The sequence below is a fragment of the Prionailurus bengalensis genome, chromosome D4 (assembly GCF_016509475.1).
Source record: "Prionailurus bengalensis isolate Pbe53 chromosome D4, Fcat_Pben_1.1_paternal_pri, whole genome shotgun sequence".
Taxonomy (NCBI): Eukaryota; Metazoa; Chordata; class Mammalia; order Carnivora; family Felidae; genus Prionailurus; species Prionailurus bengalensis.
This window is the reverse complement of record NC_057359.1, coordinates 10,508,745-10,526,882: the sequence shown is the minus strand read 5'-3', so window position 1 is coordinate 10,526,882 and position 18,138 is coordinate 10,508,745. Positions and strand designations below refer to the sequence as shown.

General features: G+C 46.4%; 1 protein-coding gene across 3 annotated transcripts in view; it reads left to right on the top strand.

The window, feature by feature from the left end:
• Window positions 1–270: 270 nt before the first annotated feature.
• Window positions 271–18,138, top strand: part of KANK1 (KN motif and ankyrin repeat domains 1) — a 206,443-nt gene continuing 188,575 nt past the window's right edge. For 2 of the 3 annotated variants that reach the window (XR_006294996.1, XM_043565800.1), the window contains exon 1: window positions 272–373. The gene's annotated coding sequence lies outside the window, so the exon portion shown is untranslated. Of the gene's footprint in view, window positions 374–18,138 lie in introns of all 3 variants that reach the window. The other variant, XM_043565801.1, reaches the window with a different exon arrangement.

Sequence of the window (18,138 nt, the reverse complement as noted above, 5' to 3'; positions counted from 1 at the left end):
GGTGCGCTAAGGTGCCTCGTGGGACGAGTGGAGTGGCCGCGGCGCGCAGGCGCACTGGGGCCCGCCCGCCGGCCGGGTCCCCGGGGTACAAAGAAGCGCAGCGCAGGGCAGGGGTCCCCGGCGGTCTCCGGAGCCGCCCGGGGCTCCCTCCCGCCCCGCGCCGGGACGCAGCCGCCGTCGCTTCCCGCCTGGGGACGGAGGCTGGCCGGCCTCCCGCGACTCCTCCGTCCCTGCGGCGGCTGCAGTCCGTTTCGGGGTTTAATTCTGGCGCTTGCTCGCCGGCGCCGGCTCCGCCCTCCGCGCCCCGCCCCCTCCTCCGAGGTCCCGGAGCCGCGGCCGGCCCGGCGCCGCAGGTTGGGGAGCGCGCCTGGAGGTGAGTGAGCCGGCGCTGCGCGGGGCCCGGTGCCGGGCGGGGTGGGCGAGGGGGGTGCGGGCCCCGACCCCCGCGGCGGCCCAGCAAACTTGGCGCGCGCCCTGGGGCGCCCGGCGGCGGCAGGGGCGGAGGGCAGCCCCGCGGGCTCGCGCTCGCCCTGCCTCCCCCCGCGGCCCTGGGGCGGGCCTAGGGACGGGGTCCGAGAGGGTGGCTGGGGCTGCGCGGCCGCCGGGCTTTGGCGCGCGCTGCGGCCGCGGGGGGGGGGGGGCTCGGCCAGTCGGGGCAGCGGGGAAGTCCGGGCCGGGGACGGGAGGGTGCGGACGCACGGCGCTGGGGTACCCTCGGGTCCTGTGCGAGCCCGGGACGGGGTGCAGGACCCTCCCCGCGGCGTCAGCGGGTGAAGTTCGCGGTTCCGCTCCGCAGGGGGAGTGGCGGTGGACCCCTTTCTCTGTGTATCCCAGAGCGGCAGGTGGTCTCAGCCGCGCTCTGCCGACTCCGAGATGGCTCCGGCCGGGGTCGGAGGGGTCGGGAGGTGGGGGAAGGGCGGGAGAGCCCGGGGCCTCCGGGGCCGGACCCTGGCCAGCGCGGCGCGGGCTCCTGGGCGTTCCGGGGCGTCAGGTCTGGGAGGGTGCGAGCGGAGTTGGTCCCCGACGCCCCCTCTCCCGGCCGCTTGAGCAAACCCGCGCATCCTGCGCTCTGGGCAGCCACCACCCCTTGCCCACTCTCCCCCGCACCCCCCATCTGGGTTCCCGGGGAACTTTGGGAGACAGCTCCTGGTGGTGGGTCCTGCGGGTTAGTGGGAGCCGCGCTGCCCCGGGGTGATGGGTGACGGCTTGGGCCGAGTTAGCGTTAAAAACAATCTGTGGCGTCCCCCAGCGCTCGCTGCCTGCACCTCCTCTCTACGAGGTTCGTCTCGTCGGATTAATTAATGAAATCTATCTGCAGGAGAACCCAACGAACAAGGAGGGGTAATCCTCCAAACGTGTAATTGTGCAGTTTCTTGTACCGCCTCCACCCCCCCCCCCTCCTCGCACCTCTGAGTTGGATGGAAATCAGGACCTCTTTCGTCTTTTTTTAATTCACGGGTTTAGTCAGTTTGATTCTTAGGTGGTGCTTAGCTGTTCACCTGCTAATTGCTCCTTTCATCCAACCTTCTCTAGTAAAAAGTGGGGCACTCCCACGTTTTAGTTATTTAAAAAAAAATCGAGATCTAATAAGCAGGCCATAAATACACTGTTTTAAAAAAAAAAGTGCAGTTGCGTGGTTTTTAGTATGTTCACCAAGTTCTGTTATCACTAATTCCAGAACAGTTTTCATCACCCCCCAAAGAAACCCCATCCCCATGAGCACTTTTCACCCTCCCTCAGCCTCCCTCTCTCCTGTTAAGGTGAGGTTTTCCCAAGGTAGAGATTGAATTAGAAACTTGGGTTCTTTTTTAATAGATTTGGGGCTGTTAATAGTAGGGGCTGTCTTGTGGTGGGATTAGTGTCTGAAGATGCAGGAGAGCCTCAGGCCATTGGCAGAATGGTGGCCTCCTTTGAAGACACACTGGAGGGATGCGTTTTTCCCCCTGGGGGCACAAGGATGCTTTAGCGCACTTTGTGAAACTCTAGTTGAGGCTTCACCTCAGCAAAAGTGAGTTCTGTCTATGTGTGTGTTTTGGGGGGAAAGGTGATAGAACAAAAGAGGAGTGCAGTTTTAAAAATAGTTTTCTTTTAAATCCTCTAAATTGGCCCCAAGGAAAGAAACCACAGGCAAATGGCCCCTGGAATCGATACAGTCAAGACTTGGGTTCATTTTGTGATGTCAGCATTTACTCACAAATAGTTTCATGAGCTGATGTGCTCTTGTGTTTAACCACCTAGTTCGGAGGAGGAGCGGAGGGGGTGTAGTGGGAGAAAAATCAAGGCAGTGGGGAGGGGGCAGGAGCAAAGCTAAAAGGGGCAGTGCATTTGGCAGCTGAGGCCTGTAGGGTGAGCAGGTTCAGAAGCCGCGAGGGGAGGTGGGAGATGTCCGTGAAAATCGCAGACTTGTCCCTCGGGCATTTGTTGGATTATTTGTGCATGTTTTAAAAATCGCATTTCAGGGAGCAGAGGTGAAGCTGTCTAAGCTACCCAGCAGCCTCCCCACTTCTCTTCTGCCCTGCAATCAAACCAAGAAGTCATGTTGGTTTCAAATGTTGGGGGATATTTTATGCTTCTGTTGCACCTTGCATGTTGCATGGGTGGCTCGCCTTAATGCCAATTCTTGAAGTAATCGTTAAACTGCAACATACCATCCTAAGCGTACAATTTGGTGAATTTTCACAGTGAACCTAAACCTAGAATGCATGCTGAGATCAAGAGAGAGTGTTGCCATATTGTGGGGACTCCTGCTCTGTTCAGGTCATTTTTTCTTCCCAGGGTACCCACTATTGCCATTACAGATCATTTTTGCCTGTTGTCACGCTCTCCATGCATGGTATCATCTAATACATTGCTTTTTGTTGTTGTTTGTTTTTAATCTGTCTTCTTTCAAAATGATGTTGGTGAGTTTTACTGATGTTGCAAGTGGCTGTAATTCACTTATCTTTGCTGTGCAATATTCCATCGTGATTATACCCCAAATTACTTACCCGTCCTGGGATTGATGGGTGTTTTGGTAGTTTCCAGATTCTGTCTGTCTATGGCCCGTAGCCTGGCTGTGAACATTTTAGCACATGTACACATTGGGTTTGAGTGTATACTTAGGATTGTTGAGTTCTAAACTGTTAAGTTTAGCAGACACTGGTGAACAGAAGCCCAAGCGATCGTATGGTTTGTATTTCCACTAGCAGTGTGTGAGAGTTCTGTCCTGTTGTAAATTGCAAAAGCAGTACATCTACAGAGAGTTTTGCAAATGGACAAAAGGTGACCCGTATTACCCCATTCCAGGAGCTGGATTATTTCAGCTGTGTTTCCTTCCAGTGCATTTCCATGTCTGCTCGATTTTGTATTTTCTCTTAAAGTATATCTCCATGTTGCTTTAGTCTCCATGACTTTCTAATTCCTGGACACATCCACAACCCCATGGACAGGTTTCCAGTTAATGATCCCCCCATAACTGGCAATAATTGTTAATTTTTTGGACTTGTACTGGTATATATTACTGCAGAAATCATCTTTATGCATATAGTTCCCCCGCCCCCCTTTTGGATTATTTCACAAACTAGAGACTTTTTTTTTCATGGCTGTGGCTACATGTAGTTTACCTACTTCCTGCAGAATCGAGCTGTCCTTGAATCTAGTACACAGTTGATGAGAGAAATCTTTAAATTACTAATACGTTACCTACAAAAAGGTATCTCATTGGTTTGTAATGTAATTCTCAAAGTAATGGTGACTTTGGTCCTGATAACCTTATTCAGTAGTGTAAATGCAACTATTGTAATTTCATTGGCCAGTCACATACAATTTTTCTTTATATGATGCTTTTTGCAAAGGTACTGAGCTAGGAGTTTTAGGGGATACAAGAGGAATCATACCATTAAGTAGCTGGTTGTTCAGAAATTCTATGTAAGAATTAAAAACACTAGGCAGAATCCTTACAGGAAACACAGGAGTGTTTAGTTCACTTAACAAATAGTGAATACTTCTATGAGCTCTGAGACGAGATCTTTTTTGCCTGGATGATTAGGATTGGCTTTCCTGAAAGGTACTACTTGAGCTGAGCTTTAAGGGAGCCTTAGAAATTGACAAGGGAGCAGATATCTCTGAAGAAAATACCACCAAGCCATTTGAAGAAGAGAGATTAACAGGGCACAGGCTGTTCTGGACAATGGGGATGATGCTGGTCTCCTACCATTCTTTCTCTGGAAGATCATGAAAATTGGTGAAATAATATAAAGGGAGAAAAAAAGATTAGAGCTTTTTGGGAAAACTTAAAATTTTTTTGTTTAAGAGAGAGAGAGAGAGAGAGAGAGAGAGAGAGTGAGAGTTGGGGAGAGGCAGAGAGAGAGAGGGAGATAAAGAATCTGAAGCAGGCTCCAGGTTCCGGAGCCTGTCCGCACAGAGCCGGGTGCAGGGCTTGAACCCACGGACCACAAAATCATCACCTGCGCCAAAGTCAGGTGCGTAACCAACTGAGCCAGCCACCCAGGTGCCCCTGGGAGAATATATTTTTACTTTAAGGTCCGTATCATGGGGTTTGATTGTGAACATGTGTCACAGATTTTTTGTCCAGTGAGCATTTCTTTGCCTGATTGATGGCTCTTCCCTCCTCTTGGCTCTCAAAATGCAGCAAAAATTGCTCTGAGGTGAAGACCACTCCTCCAACTTGCACATAGAATAAGCCAGTATCCATTTACCTTTAGTAAAAATTATGTTTCTATTTTCTGCAAGGCCCTAGTGGGGAAAGTCAGCCGCTTAGACCCTCCCAGAGTTCATGGCAAGTGGCGAGATAGAAAGATACAGAGTCGTAGCAGGAGGGCAGAAGGGTGGGATTTTCTGATACTCATGGCTCATTCTGGTGGCGTAAGGGGCGGAAAGACAACCAGGCTGGCTCAGCAGTCACAAGCCGCTGGACAAAGAGTATAATCTCAAGGTGCCATTCACCTGAGTGGCCTCACTCTGTGACCTAAGCATGTGACTGACCTGTTAAGCACTACCGGACTGCCTTGCTTATTCAAAAGCTGTGGCCTGCATTGCAATGCCCTTTGCTTTACTCCCCACCTGTATTCATTTTTCAAGGCCCAGCCTCCTTCAGTATCCTACAGACCTCTCCGCCGTGTGGCCTGTGGCACAGTTACTGAACCTCTCTGTGTTTCAGTTTCCCGTCCATAAGAAGGGGGTAATAAAAGCCCTCCCCTCATGTGGTTATTTGAAGATTAAATGAGTTAAAAACCTTACCGAGCATTTGGAAAGCTACCTGGTACACTGTGAAGACTAAACACATTTGCTGTCGTTTTAGTTTTTCATACCTTTCCGAAGTTATATTTGTACATAAAATAATGCAAACAACAAAGACATTTTTTTTTAATTTTTATTTTTTAACGTTTTATTTATTTTTGAGACAGGGAGAGACAGAGCATGTACAGGGGAGGGTCAGATAGAGGGCAACACAGAATCTGAAACAGGCTCCAGGCTCTGAGCTGTCAGCACAGGGCCCGACGCGGGGCTCGAACTCACGGACCATGAGATCATGACCTGAGCTGAAGTCGGCCGCTCAACCGACTGAGCCACCCAGGCGCCCCAAACAACAAAGACATTTAAAATGAAAACAGAAACCCTTCACTCTTGGGTGCCCGTTCAGCTCCAGTCTCAGGTGTTGCTGTTAAGTCCTGTTTTTAGTTCTTTTGGTGATTGTTGTGTAGCAAATTACCTTAAACAATTATTTTAATGGTGTTTGGGATTCCGTGGGTTATAGAGTCAGGCAGGGCTTGACTGCTGCTTGTGGTGTTGATGGAGGTCTCTGTGTGGCACTCCACTGGCAAATTGGCTGGTCTGGAGGGTCCAAGGAGGTTTTGCTCCAATGCCCCACGCCTTGGTCAGGATGGCCAGGAGACCAGGCTCTGTGTTGACTGTTGGCCAGAGTATTACTACACATGGGGACTTCAGCATGGTGGCCCCAGGTAGTCGGACTGGTGGCCTGGCCACCAGCTTCCTTCATGTATTAATCAGCATTCCTCGGAGAAACTGAACGTGCATATATTTCTTAAAAATATATATTTTTAAGAAACGTGCATATATTTCTTAAAAATATATATTTTTAAGAAACGTGCATATATTTCTTAAAAAAAAAGATATATTTTAAGGAGTTTGGCTGACAGGATTATGGAAGCTGCTGAGGCCAAAATCTGCAGTGTGGACCAGCAGACTGGAGACCCCAGAGAGCAGGTGGTGCAGATGAAGGCCAAAGCAGTCTACTGGAGAATGCTCTCCTGTTTGGGGAAGCTGATCTTTTTCTTCCATTCAGGCCATCAACTGATTGGGTGTGGCCCACCCACGTTATAGAGAGCAGTCTGCTTTACCTAATGTTCATTGATTAAAATGTTAATCTCATCTAAAAATACTCTCCAGATGGACAAATGCAATTAATTAACTTGAGCTAGAATGCCTCAAGAGAACCAGTTGGAAGCTACCTAGCCGTAGAAGTTACATGACTTTCCTTTCATCAAGCTGTATCCATTGGATCAGTCAGAAGCCTGCTCAGACTGGAAGGGGAGGAAACATGAATGTGCCACTCGATGGGAAGAGTGTCGACAAATTTGGAACCTTTTTAAACTGCCACAATCTACACGTGATTTCAACACATTTGAAAAAAGGGAATTAATAATACCCCTTACCTCTCTTCTCTTCGTCTCCCCTCTGCCTCCCAATTTTATTAGATATTCCCTAATTTTTATCTAGTGATTTTTAGTTCTTTTTTTCCATTTACCTTTATGATTTTAAATAAAGCATTCCATACTTGACAAGGCCATGGAGAAATGGAAAACTAAGGTTTGTTGAGTGTGTGTGTGTGTGTGTGTGTGTGTGTGTATTTCAGCAATGGAAAAGAACAAAACTGTCGAGGAGGAAGGCCTAACAGTGGGGCTCTTATTAAACACTCCAGGCACTAGACGTGTGAATTGCTCGTCAGCGTGTCCCCCGGTGAGCATAGCAGGTGACCTAATCCAACTGTTTTTATTTTCTAGCTTTGGCCTTTAAACTCTGATACCTCTTTGCCTTTTTCTTCCTTGAGCTTTATGTTTAAAGTCTGAATGATGAAAGCAAATGATATTCTCATTTACATGGTACATGGTACATGGTACATGGTTGAGTTGTGTGTTTGTGTACGGATATACAGACCAGAAAAACCTATTAGAACTAAATATCCTCATGCTTTTGTCATTACAGAATCAATCAGTTAATTGGGAACAGTTACGTATATCTGGTAATGTCAGGAGGCCTGTAGCTCTGTTGGAAGTTGTTTCCTTTCTTTTTTTTTTTTTCAATTAGTTAATGGAATTGAGCAATGGGGCTTAGTTTAACACTCAGAAGACATACTAATCCCTTTTTATAATTACCTGGTCCCCAGAGAAGCACTCAGGAACTTCAATTGTTGAGGGTTCACATTTATTGTGTGTTGCAGATAAAACTCCTTTTTTATATAGTTTTTGGCTTGATTATAGGTAAGAATGTAAATGTGTGGATGCCTGCATTACATTTTTGGCTAAATTTGTTTAGCTTCCTGTTGGTAATTCTGACTGGTTTCACCCATTGACCTTGGGGAAAATAGGAAAAGATAATTAGAGTAAGGGTAGAAATGAAGCTGACTTCACCCTCCCTCTTTCTCTCTCCCTCTCCCTCCCTTCTTCCTCCTTCTCTCCCTCCCACTTCTCTCCCCCCTCCTCCTCGTCAGCAGAACTGCTCTCTGCTATAAAAATAACTACTTAACCCCTGCTTGTTCTATAAATAAAATAAAATAAAATAAAATAAAATAAAGGGGCGCCTGGCTGGCTCAGTCCATTGGGCATCGGCTCAGGTCATGATCTCACAGTTGGTGAGTTCGATCCCTGCATTGGGCTCTGTGCCTGGAGTCTGCTTCAGATACTGTATCTCCCTCTCTCTGCCTCCCCCATGCATGCGCTCTCTGTCTCTCTAGATGAATTACATAAAATAAAAACAGCTTAAGAGCAGCCCTTTTTAGGGGTGGTGATTGTCTGTATTATATGATGCTATTTGCCACTTGGCTGCCAAATACTTGCTCATTTCCCTTTCCCCAAATAGCCACGGACCCAAGCCTCTCATCTTGGTATCCCATGGCTTTCAAGTCCCTACACATGGCCCTGGAGTATCCATCTAATATCAAAGACTCCTTTGGTCAGTGTTTGGACTTCAGTACATGGACTCACAGAGTGTGTCCTCTGTGTCTGGCTTCTTTCACTGCATGTTGTGTTCGTAAGATTGATCCGCGTTGTTTTGTGTGGCTATGGATTGTTCTTTTCGTGGTTTCATTGTGTTCTCTCGTGTGCCTATGCCACTGTTGAATCCGTCCTCCTGGAGACGTGCGTTGGGTCATTTCTTTCCACTTCGGGACCAGCATGGACAGCGCTGTCATGAACAGATTTGTGCATGTGTTCTGATGAACGTATGTATACATTTCTGTCGGATGCACGTCTGGGAGTGGGGTTGCTGGGCTGCACAATTCTGTAGTGGAGATTGCTGGGATGGTTGTATTCATTTAAATGCCCAGCAGTTGTGAGTTCTAGTTGTTCTAAAGCTTCTTCTTCTCCATTGTCTTATTTTAGCCAGTTGTAAATATGCGTTATTGAATCCCCCAGACTAGTAAGGTGAGCACCTCAAAAAAGCGCTCATAGGATTTTATGTTACAGCATAGTGAGAGAGAAGAGATTAGGCGAGTTACAGAATTCATCTAGAGGGGCTCCTCGGTGGCTCAGTCATTTAAGCATCCGACTTTGGCTCAGGTGACGATCTCTCAGTTCATGGGTTCGAGCCCGGCGTTGGGCTCTGTGTGGACAGCCTGGAGCCTGCTTCAGAATTCTGTGTCTCCCTCTCTTCCTGCCCCTCCCCCACTCAGCCTCCCTCTCGCTCACTCACTCGCTCTCTGTGTCTCAAAAATAAACATTAAAAAAAAATTCACCTAGAGATTTCGTGTCCACTTTTTAACTGCTCTAGCTGTTCTGTTTCTCGTGGGATTCGGTTCTCGTGGGATTTTTCTCTTTAAATTTGGTAGGAGATGCAGGTCAAGGGATTCACTATTAATAGAAGTAAACAAAACTTTACGAATAAACTCTGCAGGAGAATTAAGGCTTTCGGTATATTTGAAGACCGAGATTTTGCTCACCTCATGATAGCCTTCGAACTTTTCTGGTTAAGTTGAGCCACTGATGTCTGCCACTGACCACGACATATTTGTAGAATTCTGGAGTTGGCCGGGAATTAAATTTCCACAAGGAAAAGCAAAAGAAAACTTGAGCTCTTGGTGCAGAATTTTTAAAGGTAACAAAAAAAAGAAAGGGGTTGTCAACCCAGGGAGACATTGGATATTGTGTAACGTCAGTGGCATGCTAAGTTGTTGCCATTTCTTTAGAAAAACAAAACGAGTTCCTTTTGATGAAAGGTAACATGTGATTTGATGTGCTAGACTTTGTTGCGATTTACTTCTTGTTGGCCTTTTGAAACTTCATCCTTCAGCCTCTACTCAAGGTGCCTGTTTTATCTTTTCCGTTGTTTCTTTGTGAGGATTGTGTCCTTAGGAATGCAGCCCCCCCCCCCTTTGTAGTTATTCAGTGCAAATGTTTTCTCCTTTTAAGTATCATGGGGCGGGGGGGGGGGGTGTTGCTGGTCAGGGGGGTAGGCACTATTTGTCTTCAGGACCTTTAAGGTATTTGAGACTGTGTGGCATCTTGGTGGCAAGATGAAATCCTGGGTGGCTTAGCCTGAGTGTCTTTGGGAAACCCAGGCTTCTGACCTTGAGAGCTGAGTAAGACTTCTCTGCCTCCAGAGACACCCCACCCTTTGATCTCCTTTCAGAGTTAACAGTTCAAGAGTCAGGGGGGAGTTGACTCAATCCAGATCTGGGAGAGGAGGTCAGGCCAGCAATGATTGGAGTTTACTTCCTACAACTCCGTTTCTTAATCGAGGCAGGGTTTTAGTAACAGTTGGGAGAAGCAGGCCAAATATTCACTGCTGTGGAAGTTGCTGTAGATTGTTTAAAAAAATTTGTTTTTTGTTTTAAGTTGAGGGAATTCCAGACTAATCCTCTCATGAAGTCATGTGAACTTGTGTTCTGATAGGTTTTCGTTGGGGGGAAGGGATGGGAGAATTGTTGGCCATGCTGAGAATGACCGAGGTATGGGTGAGTGGGAGGCACTGGCCAGAGGAACAGCGGGGGCTTGTTAGGGAGTGATCAAATAGAAGGGGACTGGCTAGCTTGTGCTTTGTGGGCATTCAGAAGTATTCGCGGCATGCATATGCATCATTATATCCCTAACATCCTAAGGCCGCCAGATCTGCGCGAAGGTCTGAAAGGTGTCAGTGGATCGGGCATCACCATGGTTTAGGTACTCGCTGTGTGGTAACTTTTTTATCCTTTACTCAATCAGGAATTCTCTGTTTCCATCCGCTGAAGTTGAAACATTTGGGTTGAAGAGATTTGTCCTAACAAGATTTGAGACACACACACACACACACACACACACACACACACACACACACACACAACTGCCAGGCATGCATCTGAGTCCCGTTTTGTTCCCTACAGCCTTTGTGTGTGTGTGTGTGTGTGTGTGTGTGTGTGAACTTGGAGCCATGAGGGTACTCTTAAGTTACTCTTCCCAAGTTCAATGGACTCTGTTTTGTCAGAAGTGTTATTTTTTTAATTCAGTTCCCATTTGTTTGTGGCTCTTGGGGCAATGTGATCTCGTCAGTATGAAAACAAAGCAGCAACTTCAACACTATATACAAATCAGAAGTGTAGGTACTGGCACAAGAACAGACACTCAGATAAATGAAACAGAATAGAGAACCCAGAAATGGACCCACAAACGTATGGCCAACTAATCTTTGACAAAGCAGGAAGGAATATCCAATGGAATAAAGACAGTCTCTTCAGCAAGTGGTGCTGGGAAAACTGGACAGCGACATGCAGAAAAATGAACATGGACCACTTTCTTACACCAGACACAAAAAGAAACTCAAAATGGATGAAAGACCTCAATGTAAGACAGGAAGCCATCAAAATCCTCAAGGAGAAAGTGGGCAGAAACCTCTTTAACCTTGGCCACAGCAAGTTCTTACTCAACAAGTCTCCAGAGGCAAGGGAAACAAAAGCAAAAATGAACTATTGGGACCTCATCAAAATAAAAAGCTTCTGCACAAAGCAGGAAATAATCAACAAAACTAAAAGGCAACTGACAGAATGGGAGAAGATATTTGCAAATTGACATACCAGATAAAGGGTTAGTATCCAAAAATCTACAAAGAACTTATCAAACTCAACACCCAAAAAACAAATAATCCAGTGAAGAAATGGTTAAAAGACATGAATAGACACTCCTCCAAAGAAGACATCCAGATGGCCAACTGACACATGAAAAAATACTGAACACCACTCATCATCAGGAAAATACAACACAAAACCACAATGAGATACCACCTCACACCTGTCAGAATGGCGAACGTCAACAACTCAGGCGACAACAGATGTTGGTGAGGATGTGGAGAAAGAGGATCTCTTTTGCATGGTTGGTGGGAATGCAGGCTGGTGCATCCACTCTGGAAAACAGTATGGAGGTTTCTCAAAAAACTAAAAATAGAACTGTGCTGTGACCCAGCAATTGTACTACTAGGCATTTATCCAAGGGATACAGGGACACCTGCACCCCCATGTTTATAGCAGCACTATCAACAATAGCCACAGTATGGAAAGAGCCAATGGATGAATGGATAAAGAAAATGTGGTATATACATACAGTGGAGTATTACTCAGCGATGAAAAGAATGAAATCTTGCCATTTGCAACTACGTGGATGGAACCCAGAGGGTATTATGCTAAGTGAAATTAGAGAAAGACAAAAATCATAGGACTTCACTCATATGAGGACTTTAAGAGACAAAACAGGTGAACATAAGGGAAGGGCAACAAAAATAATATAAAAACAGGGAGGGGGACAAAACAAAAGAGACTCATAAATATGGAGAACAAACTGAGGGTTGCTGGAGGGGTTGTGGGGGGGGGATGGGCTAAATGGGTAAGGGGCATTAAGGAATCTACTCCTGAAATCGTTGCACTACATGCTAACTAATTTAGATGTAAATTTTAAAAACTAAAAAATAAAGTTAAAAAAAAATTGGAAGTGTAGAATAGGGCAGGACCAAGGTACGGGAAAAAGGCAGTAGCAAATGGAAGAAAGAGGTGAGGTGCCCGAAGACCTCCTCCTGTCCCTCACTTCTGGGGAAAGACTCAAATGTTTAGGCGGCAGGACACAACTTTCCATGCATTATTTGTCCCTTTCTTTCCGGGAGAGTTGTATTTAATAGAGAAAGTGAATGGTCTCTCGTTGCTTGTTTTTTAGGTTTATTTTAGCCAACCTCCGGAAACGAGAGGCTACTGTTGGGGAATATCATGAGAAACCAGGGGAACCTGATGGGAAGACCTTCGTTTTCCTTTAATGAAATCCCTTATGCTCATAAAGTTCTTGCACACCTTCCAGAGAACAGTATTGCCCACTCAGAATCGGTGCTCCGGCATCTGGGCTCGGTTCTGCCTGCTGCTGGGAAGGGCGGCCAGAGGTTTACCTCTTGAAGTCAGGGGTGAATAAGAAGCTTGAGATCTCTGAACCAGCCCAGAACCAGTAAATAAAGCAGCTTTACTACAATGGGGAAAAAAAGTCCCTCTTTCCTGTCCATCACCTTTGCGAGCAAGAGGAGGAAATACTGCTTAAGGGCTTGACATGTATATAGTTGATGAATCATTTTCTTGGGAACTTGCTCTTTCCAAGAAAAAGTGTTGTGAACCTTGGGCGTCACATCCAGTTTGACCAAATAATGGTGCTCATCTGTTTATTTGATCTGAGTCCTGACCTCAAGCGGTTGTTCACAGTTGATGTCCATTTTAGCCTGGGTTTCAGGCTGGCTAGGGGTGCAGAATCCGTGGAAAATGTGCCTCATTCTCACTAGCTCCCTTTCTCTCTTTGACCCTCCATGGCCCAGGACAGCCTTTTCTTCTCACTTTCTTCCCTTGTTTTGACCTTTATTTTTGGACTGGTGAGGTTAAATGGGTCTGATTCAATACAGGGCAGTGGTCAAGAGCCTGGGCTCTTGAGTCTCGATTAGATGTTTATTTTTGAGAGAGAGACCGCATGAGTGGGGGAGGAGCAGAGAGAGGAGGACACAGAATCTGAAACAGGATCCACACTCTGAGCTGTCAGCACAGAGCCCGATGTGGCACTCAAACCGACAAACCTTGAGATCTTGACCTGAGCAGACGTCAGATGCTCAATCGACTAAGCCACCCAGTCGCCCCTAGAGTCTCAATTCTTAAGCTTCCTGTCAGGTGTATATTTCCTTTGCCTCCGTGTGTCTGAAAAGAAACAATATAATTCTGCCCTGGTGTTGAAGTGTATGTAGCTTGGTGGGGAGGGGAGGAAGCGGGGAGGGTAGATAAGGGAAGAAACGTCTAGGATATGGTATTTCCTGACTGTAACCCCCCCCCCCCCGGAATAACATCTCAAAAAAGCCATCCTGTTTGCTTATGGCCAGAGGAGCAGAGAAAGGGCCGTTGTGGCACACAGTGGATCAAAGAAGAACCCTGGGAACAAGTTAAAGGGAGAGACCCGGATCCCGCAGGAGCCCCCAACTCTGAGAAGTGCCACCACCCTTCTCTCTCTGCAGGGTCTTGCAGGATTGTGGCCAAGCCAGGTCATGTGTTTCTGCCTGTGACTTGGGGGTGAGGAGAGGTACGGGGCAGAGGATTCCGGATGATCAGCAAGGTAGTAGCCTTGTGAGCCAGGCTGAGCTTTGTTAAAATCTGGATCACTCGAGAAGCCTGTTGCCCTGCCTGCTGCCACAGCCAGGGAAACTTTTGCAGGTTGTTTAGGATAACGGGATTCCGGGTAATTGCTGTTGGTCACTGAGGTTGGGGTGCTTGTGCCTGGAGGCACCGGGAAGGCAACAAATGAGATCTGGTCCTGGGACCCCAGGTTGGCGCTCTGTGCATCGCTTCTGGGAAGTAACTCCCTACGGATGCTGCTTACGCAGAGTAGTGCTGGAAGCATGTTCTGGGACTACTAAGGGCTGGTGGTGCAAACCACTCGCCATTTATAATCATGCTTCTGGGATAGAATGCATAAATACACTTGATATAAACATACATAAATGCGCCCACTACTGGTTGTTAAATTGGTGATCGATTGTATCTGAAGATAGCGTGAATGAAGATAGTAATGAAGGGGAATGAAGTTAGTAACATTGTGTTGAGAGTCCCAGGCCTGTGTAAAGGCTGGGTCCATTGAGTTAACTAGTGAACTTTTCCTTTTTTTTCTTTTTTTTTTTGAATTTTGTAATGTTTATTTTTGAGAGAGAGACAGAGTGTGAACAGGGGAGGGAGAAGAAGGAGGGGGAGACACAATGTGAAGCAGGCTCCAGGCTCTGAGCTGTTAGCACAGAGCCCGATGTGGGGCTCGAACCCACCGACCGTGAGATTGACCTGGGCTGAAGGTGGAAGCTTAACTGACTAAAACACCCAGGTGCCCCTACTAGTTAACTTTTCTTAAATCAGGTGACTATATGGAGCCCAGACGATTGGGTCTTTTTCTCACAGCAGCGTGTACTGTTTTGCCTGTTCTCGTGTTCATTAAAATCAAGAACTTTGATTTAGCGGTACAAGGAAGAGGGGAAAGATAAGTCATAAGGTAGACAATATTTGTCATATCCAACAAGCAGCTTGTCCGGAATGTGTCAGGAGCAGCTACAAATCAACAAGAAAAACCCAATTTTAAAAATGAGCAGAAGGGCACTCTGTGTCAGTGGTCATCAGGAAAATGCACGTTAGGGGTGCCTGGGTGGCTCAGTCAGTTGAGCGTCCGACTTTGGCTCAGGTCACGATCTCACGGTTCGTGGCTTCAAGCCCCGCGTTGGGCTCTGTGCGGACAGCTCCGTGCCTGGAGCCTGCTTTGGATTCTTTGTTTCCCTCTCTCTCTGCCCTTCCCTGGCTTGCACGCATGTGTGCGCGCTCTCTCTCAAAAATAATAAAAAATTTAAAAAGGAAAATGCAAGTTAAAACTGCTGTAAAATACCAACACATAGTCAAAAGACTGAAGTAAAAAAAAAAACAAACCAGGGGCACCTGGGTGGCTCAGTCGGTTGAGCGTCCGGCTTCGGCTCAGGTCACGATCTCACAGTTTGTGGGTTCAGGCCCCGCGTCGGGCTCTGTGCTGACAGCTCAAAGCCTGGAGCCTGCTTCAGATTCTGTCTCCCTCTCTCTCTCTGCCCCTCCCCCACTCATGCTGTGTCTCTCTTTGTCTCAAAAATAAATATTAAAAAAAAAATTAAAAAAAAAGAAAACCAAAACAAACCTCCCCCCCCCCCCAAAACCCTGATAGCCAAATCTTAATGGAGGTATGGAAGAGCTCAAACTCTCAAGAACTTCTGACAGAAGTACAAATTGGTTTGACCACTTTGGACCTACTGGAAAGCTAGACAAAGACATGTTCTGTGACTCAGTAATTCTATTCCTAGATACATATGGCCACCAGGAATGAGTGCAGCTCTGCTCCAGAAGCACTTGCAAAAGGCTCATAATAGAAGGATAGTAAGATAAGAAAAACTGTCCAAATGTCCGTGGACAGGTAGATAAATTGTGGCACGGTTATGTCGTAAAATATTACACAGCAATGAAAATGAATAAGTGACTGCTATACAGAACAACATGACGAATGTTGATACCTTATATTGAGTAATTAAAAAAAAATTTTAACATTGATTTTTGAGGGAGAGAGAGAGTTGGGGAGGGGCAGAGAGAGAGGGAGACCCAGAATCCGAAGCAGGCTCCAGGCTCTGAGCCGTCAGCGCAGAGCCTGATGTGGGGCTCGAACCCATGAGCTATGAGATCATGACTTGAGCTGAAGTCAGATGCTTAGCTGACGGAGCCACCCAGGCGCCCCTATACTGAGTAACTTCGCCACTATATTGAATAAAGGAAGCCATAAATGTACACATTGTGTGATTGCTTTTCTATGAAGAGGCAAAATCAATGCTGAATAGAAGAATAGGGCAGGGGGGGAGGTGCATGGGGAGGTACTGACTAGGGAAGGACAGCGGGGGCTTCTGGGATCCTGATGATGCCTACCTTGATGTGTGGTTGTTGATGACATGAATGTGTTCATTTATAAGAATTCATCATGATTAATATTTAAGGTTTATAATTTTACTGCATGCGTGTTAGTCCTTCATTGTAAAAGCTCCCTGAGATCTAACACTTATAAATTAAAAAAACAACAACAACAAGATTTACAGCAAACCAGCTAGGCTTATTGGCTACAAAAAGAGAGAAACTCACTTAAACTGGCTTAAAGCAGCATCAGCAGTAAGGAGTTTGTTGGAGGAAACCCAGTAAAACCGCAAAACGTAGTAGTCCAGCCAGCCCTCCTGGGAACCGGGGGGCTTAGGAAGTTGATTCCTGTTGGGCACTCGGGGGAGCTGGTCTCCAGCATACAGACCACCTTTCTCTGCTTCTAGCCCTCTCTCCCTCCGTGCTGATCAGCTTGGCCTCTGCTTCCTTTTTTCTCCCTGGGAATAGGAGTCGTTGTGGTCCAGTCAGCTGTGGCCAGGGGGGCTGGGATCGCATAGGAAACAGTCACCAAGGCTAAGGGAAATGTGTGTGGGAAGAAAACGGGTGCCATCTTGTATGCGTTCTCCTGCCCCAGTTGGTCAAGAGCAGGGAAAAAGAGCCTCCAGGAAATTCTTCACTGCCTTACAACCAAATCAGACTCTTGTGTTTGCTTCCTGACTGGGAGCAGGAACCCCAGCAGTTTGATCCTGATTTTTGCAAAGTCTTCCTGAGCTAAGCTTTACCAAGGTCTCCCACAAACTAGCCTTGCAGAAGGACCTGTTGCCTTGTATCATTTAGGGACTATAGAATAGTTGCCCAAATGGATTGAAGATTCACACCTTGTGGATATAACTTTTATCCAGTTGTAGCAAGCCGTGATCCTAACTTGATTTGAAATTAGTAATACAAATAGCCTTCCTGATATCTACTAGGGACGTGCTAACTGTGATAGAGTGAACAGCGGCCCCCAGATTCAGGACTTTTCAAGGCAGAGTACAGCATTATCTCTCTCCCACTCTCCGGGGTCAGCTTACTCACAGTAAGTGTTCTGAGTTTCTCTGGGTGTCCAGCTTGCCAAAACCCCATCATGAATTTGCAAAAGATGGTGTTGAATATTTTTCCTTCATCAAGGAAGCTTTTAAGTGAATTTATGCATCTTGTCGTCAGAGTACCTATGAGAGTAGTCTTGAAGCTTTTTCTTGGGCTTCTGGAAGAAAGTTTGAGAGATCTAATTTTCATCAAGTCCTGTTTTAATGATTTGAAAAACTACGGTCATCATCGAGTCTTACTCATATTGGTAAGATTTACGGGCAGAGCCTAGTACAGAAAAGCTAAAGTGGACGTGGACTTTTTGGGGAATGATTTCTGCATCCCATAAAATCATGGACAGTTACATTTCCTTGCTTTGCTGGGCCGCTGATTTGCCAGTTGAGTTTATAGCCTTGATTCTTTTATCAGCTAGAGATTAATTACCTGCCTGTGGAAGGGTGTGCCGTTGACGGTAATCTTCCCTGAATCTCCCATTGTTCTCAATAAGGTGTTCTAAAGGTTAGTCAAACAAGTAACTGAAGTTTCCTTCCCCCTCTCTAAAGCACATATTTATAAGGTAAAAAGTTTAATTAGAAAAGACATGATTTTCAGTTTATTATATGAGGTTACCATGGAAATTCATTGGCAGTAAGTCTTAAATGTCTTGCTACTTTGATTAGGTTGCCCTAGGTATTAATTATTCCATTAATCATTAAAACATTACTTTTTAATTTTTTAATTTTTTTAAGTTTATTTTGAGAGCGAGAGAGAGAACACAAGCCAGGGGAAGGGCAGAGAGGGGGGGGGAGAGAGAATCCTAAGCAGGCTCTGCTCTGTCAGTGAGGAGCCCGACCCAGGGCTTGATCTCACAAACTGGGATCATGACCTGAGCCAAAATCAAGTTGGATGTTTAACTGACTGACTGAGCCACCCAGGTGCCCCAATTA